This window comes from Ursus americanus, chromosome 16 (genome assembly GCF_024610735.1).
Source record: "Ursus americanus isolate L20-20 chromosome 16, mUrsAme1.1.p, whole genome shotgun sequence".
Taxonomy (NCBI): domain Eukaryota; kingdom Metazoa; phylum Chordata; class Mammalia; order Carnivora; family Ursidae; genus Ursus; species Ursus americanus.
Window position 1 is genome coordinate 11,945,943 of NC_142142.1, and position 10,942 is coordinate 11,956,884.

The 10,942-nt window shown below is 43.3% G+C and overlaps 1 protein-coding gene across 1 annotated transcript in view; it reads right to left on the bottom strand.

The window, feature by feature from the left end:
* The window catches only part of PAK1 (p21 (RAC1) activated kinase 1), an 86,745-nt gene extending 76,746 nt beyond the window's left edge, over window positions 1-9,999 (bottom strand). Inside the window, 1 exon segment of the mRNA XM_045816161.2 lies at window positions 9,799-9,999. The gene's annotated coding sequence lies outside the window, so the exon portion shown is untranslated.
* Between the last annotated feature and the right edge of the window lie 943 nt (window positions 10,000-10,942).

The following is a 10,942-nucleotide window of genomic DNA, read 5'->3' on the forward strand; positions in this document are numbered from 1 at the left end:
AAGGAAGAAGAAAAAATAAAACCTATTCCACATATTAATCACATCTGTCAGTCAACAACTCAGAGCAGCTGAGGCTGGCATGACCAACACTCCACCCAGAACTGGGGAGTACTCCATGCCCTTGACACCTGGTTATGAGAATCTGATCTTTAATTAAATTGTGCCAAGAGGTTTTCTTTGGCAGGAGCCTGGAATGCTGCAGTCTTGAATTCGCTGAGGGATGTCCTTCTGACACGTCAAAGGCACTCCCGCTACGCAGCCTCCAGCCACTTGCTCTGGTTTAGCAACAAGAAAGCAATTGCTGAGGTAGCAGGGAGGAAAACTCGAGGCTGTTTCTGGGTTGTTGGAAAAGCTACTTTAATTTCTGACACTGTTTCCTCATGTAAAATACATAAGACTGTACTTTATAGAGTCAAAATAATTTATTTTTTTAAAGATTTTATTTATTTGAGAGAGAGAGGAAGAGCATGAGTGGGGGTAGGAAGAGGGAAAAGCAGACTCCCCACTGAGCAGGTGGGGCTGGAGCCCAGGACCCCAGGATCACAACCTGAGCCCAAGGCAGAGGCTTACCTGACTGAGCCACCCAGGCGCCCTGGGTTATGTGAATTTAAAAGCGTATATGTATATGTATATGTATATGTATATGTATATGTACATGTATATAAGCACTTAGCATGCTGCCTGGCACAAAATAGATGTCCAATAAATATCTGTTCTTATCCCCCACTCATCTTTCCAGTTTCATCTCTACTATTCCTTAAACTTAGTCATTCCAGCTCAATATGCCTTCATGCCCCTGCCTTTGCCCACACTGTTCTCTCCGCCTAAGATGTCCCAACTTGTCTGCCAAGCAAACTCCTACTCATTCTTCAAGACCCAGTTTGATTCACTTTCTCTATGAAACCTTCACAGAAGCCCCCCTATTTCTATTTTTTCCCAAAAATGTAATAGCAGTTTATACATACTTCTATGCAGCAGTTTCCATATTTCATATCAACCCCACCAGACCATGAACAAGTCAAGGGACAAAACTGAGTCTGATTGATCTGTATCTCCAAGTCCCACCCAGCACAGACCTGGCACGCACTAGGTAATTAGCAAAGGTTCACTGACTAAGGCAGCCTGGTTTATAGGGAGGGGAAAAAAAGAAAGGAGCTAGAAGGATCCTGAAAAATCAGTTAGTTTCAAACCTTTATTTTATAGCTGGGAAGCTGAAACCCATAGAGGTATGAAATTTACCTAAGATCACTCAATGAAATAGTGAGGACAGGATGAGACTCTGATTATTCTGATTCTTTTAAAAACACTCTTTCTACACTAATTATAATTTGAGACAGAATGAACAAAGGTTTTTACCTGGAATTAGAGAGTATGGGAGCCAGAGAAGTGAAATGGAAAAGGCAGAGAGATTTGGGGTCCAAGACTTAAGTAGCCCTGTACCTTCACCTCCTCTTCCCTCCCCAATCACACCTACCCATCTTGCTCACTTCTACCACCCTTGCAGACAGCCACTAGAGTTACTTGCAGAAACCAGTACCAAAGGTCTTATAATCCTCTCCCTACCATATTGGGAAATTCCTGACCTGCAGCCCCAATTAAGCTATTCCCAACAGTTCAGAGAACAATTGAAATTTAAGCTTCAAACGATTAGACTTCCCAATGGATGCCCTGAACCGAGAAAATCATCACTAAAACCTGAGGCCCATACAATCTGAGAGCTGGAAGGAACCTATAAGGCCATCTGGTTCAACCACCCAAGAAACACTGGAATCTACTCAGCTGTCTCCTGGATGGATGACTTGCTAGTCAATCTCTGCCTGAACATCCTGTGATTTCCCACACTGCCCCATGCTGCCTCAAAGGAACATTTTCTCTTGGAAGTATTAAGAACCACAGCTTGAAAATGGACTGCTCTCTCTCCTCCAAAAGATACTCAGGACTAAGTCAATCAAGCTTCCAGTGTCCATTTACTTCAGTCGTCCTCAGTCACCCAAAATCTTGTCCTCCAACTTTTCTGTATGCCCTCTAATCTCATCAAATTCTTCACCCCCTTCCTGATGCTGGATCCCTTTCACTATTTCCTCTGGATCTTCCCATTTGTCATAGGCTAACTCCCCTTGCCTCCTTTTCTTAAAAGGAACCTGGCTATCACCTGAAGAAGAGAGTTCTCCAGCAGCCCTCTCAACTGGAAGCTATTTTCTCTCTCATACCCTACCGATCAGTGCTGTCCTCAATTTTCAGTGATATTTCCAAACCATTCCTTTCTCTTCTTCTTGTAAAAACCTCTTTCCTTTGAGTAGCCTCCAGTGGTTGCTATCATACTTCCTTGCTGCCTAATACCCACTTCCTGGTCACCTCATTCAAAGGCTTTAGTTCCTAGATCAACCTTCTTCTGTACCCCTCCTGTTATCATTCTAGGTGACCTCTATACCCTTCCAACAATGATGACCCTTCCAACACTCTGGCCATTTCAACTGCTGACCTCCAGTCCAAGTTGGCCAATACTCCCATGATTACACCCTGGATCTTATCACCAAAATGTGTATCAACTCCAGTATCTGGAATGGATCCTATATATTGCAACACAACCTCCTATCCATGCAGCTCACTTCCTCAAGAACTTCTACTACAATTCCTAGACTTCATTTTGAGCTCTAATCCACTATCCATTAGTACCGCCTGCCTTCACTTCTCTTTTTCCTTAACTATAGTCCATCAAAATCACTCAAATATCACAACCCATCAATCCTCCAAAACTCAACGACAAAAAAACAAACAACTCAATTCAAAAATAGGCAAAGGACTTGAATAACATTTCTTCAAAGAAAATGTATGAATGACCAATAAGCACATGAAAAGACGTTCAACATCACAAATCATAAGGGAAATGCAAGTCAAAACTACAATGAGATAACACCTTGCACCATTAGGATGGCTACTATCAAAAAAAGAGAAACCAGTTAAGTGTTGGTGAGGATGTGGAGAAACTGGAACTCTGCACATTGTTGGTGGGAATGTAAGACGGTGCAGCTGCTGTGGGAAACAATACAGCAGTTCCTCAAAAAATTAAAAATAGAATTAGCATATGATGCAGCAATTCCACCTCTGGATATATACACAAAAATATTGAAAACAGAGTCTCAAAGAGATATTTGCACACCCACGTCCATAACTGTATTATTCACAACAGCGAAAAAGTGGAAGCCATACAAGTATTCATTGACCGATGAATAGATAAGCAAAATGCAGTATACACATACAATCAAATATTATTCAGAAAAGGACAGAAATTCTTTAATATGTGACAACATGGATGAACCTTGAGAACATTATGCTAAGTGAAATAAACCAATCACAAAAAGGCAAATACCGTATGATTCCACTAATATGAGGTACTTAGCGTAGTCAAAATCATAAAGACAAAAAGTAAAATAGTGGCCGCCAGGGGATGGTGGGAGGGAAGAATGGGGAGTTATTGTTTAATAGGCACACAGTTTCAGGTTTACAAGATGAGGAGTTATAAGATGAATGGTGCTGGTGGCTGCATACTAATGTTAATGTATTTAATTTAATGCCGCTAACCCATACACTTAAATAATTAAGATGGTGAGTTTTATGTTACGCATATTTTACCACAATAAAAAAAGAGAAAAAAATTAGGGAAATTAGAATTTACTATCCAATAGATACACTACAATGTGCTGAAAGTTCACAATGGTATCACAGTCATATTACCACAGGAGCCTGTTAATGCTGGGGAAGAGGCCAATGAACTGAGACTTCAGACATTAATTATGAGCAATGGATAACTGATACTCAGTAAAATCTGCAGGATGATAAGACAGCTTATAACAGGATTTCACTGTACATGTAAACTTTAAATAAATCTGATCAATGGAAACAAGTCTAATAAAACACACACACACAAAACAATCAACCCCCTTGTCTTCTCTCCTTTTCCAAAATGCAACTGGCAAAATCCCGGCTTTGGGAGAGTTGAACTCTAACTTTCTCCCAACTGTCTCTGTACTGAAGTAGCTGAATGTCCTAAAGAACATTACCTGATTGGCTGCTCTCACTGAAAATTGTGAATACCTTTCTGCAAATGATTACCTTGCCTCAAATGGGCATTCGATTAGACTTCCCACTCACCCCTTCCCCTTCGCTTATGAACTCACCTTCTGTGAGCAAACAGAAATCTTTGCAGGAGAACTCCATCTTCCCATTCCCAAATCTATATGCCTCCCCCTGCACCTGCAATACCCATTTACAATGAAGGAGGTATTCCTACTCTCATCAAAAGCCATTCCCTATTCTCCCTCACTTGCACTCTCTCTTACCTGGAATGATCTCTTTCAGCTACATTAATCAACTAATCAATGAATCTCTCTCCCCTACTCCCTCTCCCTCTCTCTCTTTTAGATATATTCAGTCATTCAACGTATATTTATTGAGCAGCTACAATGTACCAGTACTAATCCAGCTGAATAAGACAAAGTTCCTGTGTTTATGGATTTTATGGACTAGTAAGAGAAGCAGACAAAAGAAATAAGCCAATATACAATGTCAAGTCCATAATGAAAATTAAAGAGTAGTACATGTGACTGTGGCAGGGGGTGGAGGGTAGCCAGTGATGGGTGGTATATAAGACATGATGATCAGGACAGGCTTCTCTGAGGAAGAGACACTTAAGACCTGAATGAAATGAAACAACTAATCACAGTAATATCTGGAAGCATTTTAAACAGAGGGAGCAATAAGTACAAATTCCTAGATGAGAATATTTGGGGCATGTAGAGTAGCAAAAAGGACAGCAAGACAAAAGTTTAGTGAACAAGGAGAAACATGGTAGAAAACTAAAGTTAGAGGGACAATCAGAGGTCAGATTATACAGGACTTTACAGGCCACAGTAATAAGTTTGGATTTTGTATCAAACACGAGAAGAATTTTGAGTAGTGATCTGATTTGTGTTTTAAATAGACCACTCTGGCTGCAGAGAACAGACTGAAGGGGAGCAAAGGAAAAGTGAAGAGACCATTAAGAAACTATTACAATAATCCGGATGGGAACTGATGGTAGCTTGAATGGACTGCAGTAGGGATACAGTAGTACAGCAAAGGTAGATATTTTGAAGGTAGAGCCAAATGGCTTATTTAGAAATTGGGTGTACAGTGTGAAGGGGGAAAAATGAAGGTGATCTCCAAATTTTTGGCCTGATCTGTGAATACTGAGTGAATATGAACATGCTATAGTGTCTCCTATTCAAAGACACATATACACATACACCCCTCCCTTGACACCAACATCTTCCTCAAAATACATTTATTTGTTTCCCTTCATAGCAAAGCTTCTCAGAAGAACTGTCCATTTACACTATCTCCACTTCCTCCCCTTCTCTTCACCAAGTAACACTCTGTATTTCACCAAGAGTCTTGTCGAGATTACCAACCATCTCCGTGTTGCCAAATCAAATGATTACTATTCTGTCCTCACCTTACTCAATCTCTCTGCAGCATTCACCTGGCTTTCCTTCTATCTTTCTGTATACTCCTATCTGCTTTGCAGACTCTTCCTAGCTATCCTCGCCATGTCCAAGGTTAAGAACCTCCTTTCCTCATATGCTACACTCTTGTCTAGATGATCTCATCCATTCCTATAGCTTTACTTATTACTTATATGCTGATGATGCCAAAGTTTCTACCTTTAGCCCAAAAGCTCTCTTTCAGACTAATAACCATCTGTTAGACAATTCTGCCTGCATTTCTTTAAGTACCTAAACCTAAAACGAACAAATGAAACTCTTGGTTTTCACAGCTTCTATCATGAATTATATTTGCTTATTTATTATACATCTCCAGCAATAAACAGTAAGCTTCACAAAGAAGCAACTAAGTCTTTTGTGTTTACCAGTGTATACCTAGCAACAAAACAGGGCTCGGCAAGAGTAGGCACCAAGATTTACTAGACCCTGTCCCTAGCCTCAAAACAGTCACATACTAATGGGATAGGCAGATTCATAAACCACAATGACAGTAAGACGTGGTAAGTGCAACTGTGAGTGGTGAGAGGAAGAACATGAGTGTTTCATGAATCCCAAAGAGGGGCCCTTAATAGCCTAGGAGTCAATGAAGACTTTCTTAAGAAGATAATATAAGAGTTTATTTTTGCAAGAATAGCTATTAAGTGCCTACTAGATATATTTTTAGATAATTACTTTTAAGCTTTATAATAACTCTTCAAAGTAGGTGTAAATATATTCCATTTTATATATGAAGTTTAGAAAGATTAAAAACCAAGCAGTTAGTAGGCAGTGGAACCAAAATCTGAACTGAGGTCAGTATGCTTTTAAATCCCTCCCCCTTCCTCCTTTTCTTCTTCTTTTTTTTGCTGTATCACAAGGTACCACCAAAAATAGTATCTTTTATACTTGCCACCTACTATTTGTTTGACCTAAAAGAAATACCTTTTGAACTCAGTTTTTAGCATGGGGTTCAATTACCAGTCTCTAAATCATCCTTGTTCTAACTCCCTCCTTTTCCTTTGTTATTAAGGATTGAGGCTCAGTTTTAAACTAGTCAGTGAGCAACACTAGGCATTTCTTTTTTTATTATTATTAAAGGTTTTATTTATTTTATTCATTTGAGAGAGAGAGAGCAAGAGCAAGGAGGAGAGCCAGAGGGAGAAGCAGACTCCCCACTGAGCAGGGAGCCCAATACGGGGCTCCATCCTAGGACCCTGGGATCATGACCTGAGCTGAAGGCAGCCCTTTAGCGACTGAGCCACCCAGGCGCCCCCTAGGCAATTCTTTTATGCTACAGCATCTGAGCATTTTTCATGGCTGAAAATGCATTCAGGAACAACCACAGTAAAACATCTGTAGAGAACTTCACAGTTTACAAATTAGGTTCACACATTCATTATTTCATTTGATCTTCATCAACCCTATGAGGCATTAAATCCCTATTTTACAGAGGCCAATGGAAATGAAATGCCTAGCCTAGCTCCATCTGGACTCCACAGCCCACCAGAAATTGAATTTAAGAAAATAGAGGGGTGTGGAAAGGGAGGAAGAGAGTAAATGACTTAAAGAGGAAGCTCACCCAAGTGGCCTAGAGCCAGGAGAAATTAACAGGGACTAAGTCAGTTTCCTTTCCAAGATAATGAGTGTTTGGCCATAGCACAGTGACCCACCACATGGACCTGCTCTTTCTTCATCTCAGTAATACCTTTAGTCCAGCTCCACAGGTAGGAAAAATATAAAAAAAACCTCTCTGTATGCATACACAGCATCAGAAGAGAACATGGCATAGAGAACAGATACCACCTTTAGAGAAGACCTGAATTTAGGCCCCAGCTCTGCTACTGACTTGCTGATTAAAAAAGTTTCCTCCTTCTATGTTATCACAGACCCTGTGCTTCTATCACATATACTTAACACATGAGGTTACAGATGCCCATACTCCTTGACCTGCAATGGAAGGCAGCAACTGAGTCCAATTTCTATCTTTGCATCCTCAGCACCTGGCACCATAACCAACATAGAATAGGTGATCCAGAGGATGTGTGATGATGAATGTCATATTCAAAGCTTTTTGTATACATGTACATTCCACATTACAGTCTAGACAGTGAGTGCCAGGAAAATAGCAACCTTGTCTTCTTATCTCTGCTTCCCCTCTCACTCTCCCACTTCGAGGACACTGCTCAAGAAAAATCAGTTGGGTAGAAACGAAGCAGTCCAAAAAGCCAGACTTCGGAGGGAAAGAAATTAACCTATATGGTCCTCTTTCCCCGACCGTAGTTTTCCCCACCACACCTACCTCTACCCCCAAGTAACCCCTATCTTGCCAAGTCCACTCTCTTCTTCAAAAGATCATTGTTCTTCTTCCCCAGGACTCCACCTTCTCTCTCCCTACCCCATCCTTACTCTCCCCTCTTCTTCCATAGGCTCGCAAGTCACCTCTTTTCCTCCAGGTAAGCAATGCTTCAAAGCTGCCATAGTTTTTGTTCCCAGCTACTTGTCTCACAAAAGCCAGCCTGGGCCTGTGCCCAGCCCTATTGGACACCTTGCTCTTCTCCCACTCTAGTCTTCAAGCTCTCCCCTTCTCATCTTACGTACTCCCTACTGCCTACCGCTGCCTCCTCCCCCTGCGAAGGAAGTGGGGCTCAAATCCTGGAAGAAAGACTGCTTATTGGCAGTCCCAAAGCGAGACACAGAGGAAGTAAGTAAAGAGACTGGCACTTGGGGAAGACAGAATTTGTAGATGAAAGCTGAAAGTAAGGAAGTTAGGTAGGAAACACAGTGTTTGGACCTTACAAACACCACAACAAAGGTCCCTACAAACCTATTAATAATGAGAAAGCTTAACCAACAATTCTACTTCCTGTATTTCTTTTTTAAGATTTTATTTTTAAGTAATTTCTACACCTAATGCAGGGCTCAAACTTACAACCCTGAGGTCATGAGTCCCACACTCTACAGACTGAGCCAGCCAGGCGCCCCTTAACCAACAACTCTAAAAGGAAAAGAGAAGAAAGCCTAACCAAGAGAAGGACCCAAGAGAGGGAAGGAAAAGCTAGGTATGGAGGGGAAAGGATAAGAAAGGGAAGTATGAGGAGAGCAGGAAGAAGGAAGAAAGTGGAGGGTGGGAGAAAAGATGGGTAAGGGAGAAGGAAAAATGATCAGGAGTAGGAAGTAGAAAGAAAAATGGAGAAAAGAAGACAAAGAGGCCGAATCACAGAAAAACTCAGGGGAGGAGGGAGATCAAAATAATCAAGGTAGGTTAGCATCAGGCCTAACATGTGTTTCTTAGTTCCAGATGATCAAGAAGGAAAGAATTATTGTGAGTAAGACATTACACAGCCCCCAAGGTCTGTCATTAAGTAGGCTGAGTAAGGAGGGGGCTCCAGAGAAGGTAGCCTAGTTTAAAACAGCTTTACACCCAAGTATCAAATCATTGGCCGGTTCAGAAAAAAACCATTAACATGCCTTGACCTGTTTCATTCCAACCCCACCTCCCTACACCCAACATATCTACACTCAACACCAAAATAATCAGCATTTTCAACCTCTGCCTTGTCCATGAAGTATCTGGGTCCTCAGCAGATCAGCAAGATGCCATCCAAAAGGCCGGCCGGAGGGCAGGATACAAAGGTCTGCTTCTCAAGTCCCTGTCTCCTACATTGTTGAGGAGGGCATCTCTGCAGCCTGTTCTAGGGCTTTAACCAGCTCACCTTTCCAAAAGGCAGTCTGTAACTCTCGGGAAGCCAGAGTTACAAACAGAAGGGCAAGCTCCTCACTGCACAGGTAAGGAAACTGAGGCCCACAGAGGCTGCCTGAATGAACCATACCAGCTTCCTTAGGTCTCCTATCTCCTGGTTTACTCCACCTCTTAACAGGTCACTTATAATATAATGCCCCTCCCCAGCACCCAAGAGAAAACCCCCCCATGGTCCAAGCAGGCCGGCAGCTAAGCCAAGACAGAGAAAAGCATCACCCTAACCACCAAGCAAAAGGGTTTTAGCAAACGAGAGCGCCTCCTGAAACACAGCAGTTCCCCCCAAAACCAGCTTCTCCTTCACAGCCTTCCCTAGCCAGGGCTCTGGTTCCAGGTGCTGGCCTAGCTGTAGGCCAGCTCATCTGAGGGTTCAGCCCTCAGCCCCTTCTCTCACTTAGGGCCTCTTTAAGACCCTAAATCCACCCGGCTGCGCGGCACCACTCCCCGGAAGCCGGCGGAGACCCCTCCCCCTCCCCAGCAGCGCCCAGCCGGGCGCGCCCCAGGGTGGGCCAGTATTACCTGGTGGGGGGAGCTGGCCCCGGCATCTCTGGCGACTGTTTTTGTCGCAGAGCCGCACCTCTCCCGCCCCTCCGGCCGCACAACGCCCTGGCTCCACCCGCGCCGCTCTACTCTGCTGGGGCCGGGCTCCCAGCAGCTCAGCCGCCCCAGCTCCCGCTCCCGGTGCAGCACGCTCCCGCCCTCGCAGGGCGCAGCAAAGGCGCAGCTTCGGGGTTGGCGAAGCAGAAGGGGCGGGGGAAGAAGGGAGGGAAGGAGGCGGGAGGAAACCGCGCTTCTCCTTTCCCCAAGCTCTGAGGGCGGGGAGACTAGTACCTTCCCACCCTCTCAGCTCTTCTTCCCCATCTAGTCTCCAGCAGGAGGTAATTTCTCACCGGGGCCAGGCTTTCCAGGGCCTGTCAGATTCCTGGGTGAGCCCCAGAGTCAAGGAAGAGAACCAGAACCCTTCTGTGCCTTAGTTTCTGCAGCTGTGTCTGGACTCCAGAGCAAGTCAGATCAAACCTAGGATTTTATCAGATTAGCCTTCTGGTAAAGAGATGCACCCACCCCTCTACCCCACCAACAAAGGTGTCCAGGGAAACAAATGTCCTAGGGAAAACTCTAGGTGAGCACTTATAGCTGTTTCTAAGCAAAGAAAGCTCAGCAGCAGCTACCAGTTATTAAGTGCTATTGTGTACCAGGTGCTTTACGATATGTTATGTCTACCTCACCACAACCTTATGAAGTAAGCTCTCTACCAAATCACATGTCAAAACTGAGGTCCAGGAGGAGTGTGGTTTCATACAATAAGTATTTCTTAAGCACATATTGTGAGTCAGGCATTGTAATGAGCCCAGAGCTGAACAACACATTACAGGACATTCACCAACCCTGGCCCAGATCCCCTAAATCCCACTAGTGCCCCCTCAATAATTTAACAACAACAAAAAACAAACAAACAAAAAAACCCCACCTTCATACATACCCAAATGCTCCCTAAGAAATAATAGTGTCTCACCAACTTCCCCCCTACACCCTGCTCTTGAGACATGGCAGGAGTCAGATTATGCAAGGTCTCCCAGGTCAGAGCTAGGAGTTTGGGTTTTGTTTTAAGTTGTAACAGTCGGAAGGCTTTGGAAGATTTTAAGCAGAATGACAAGATCTAATT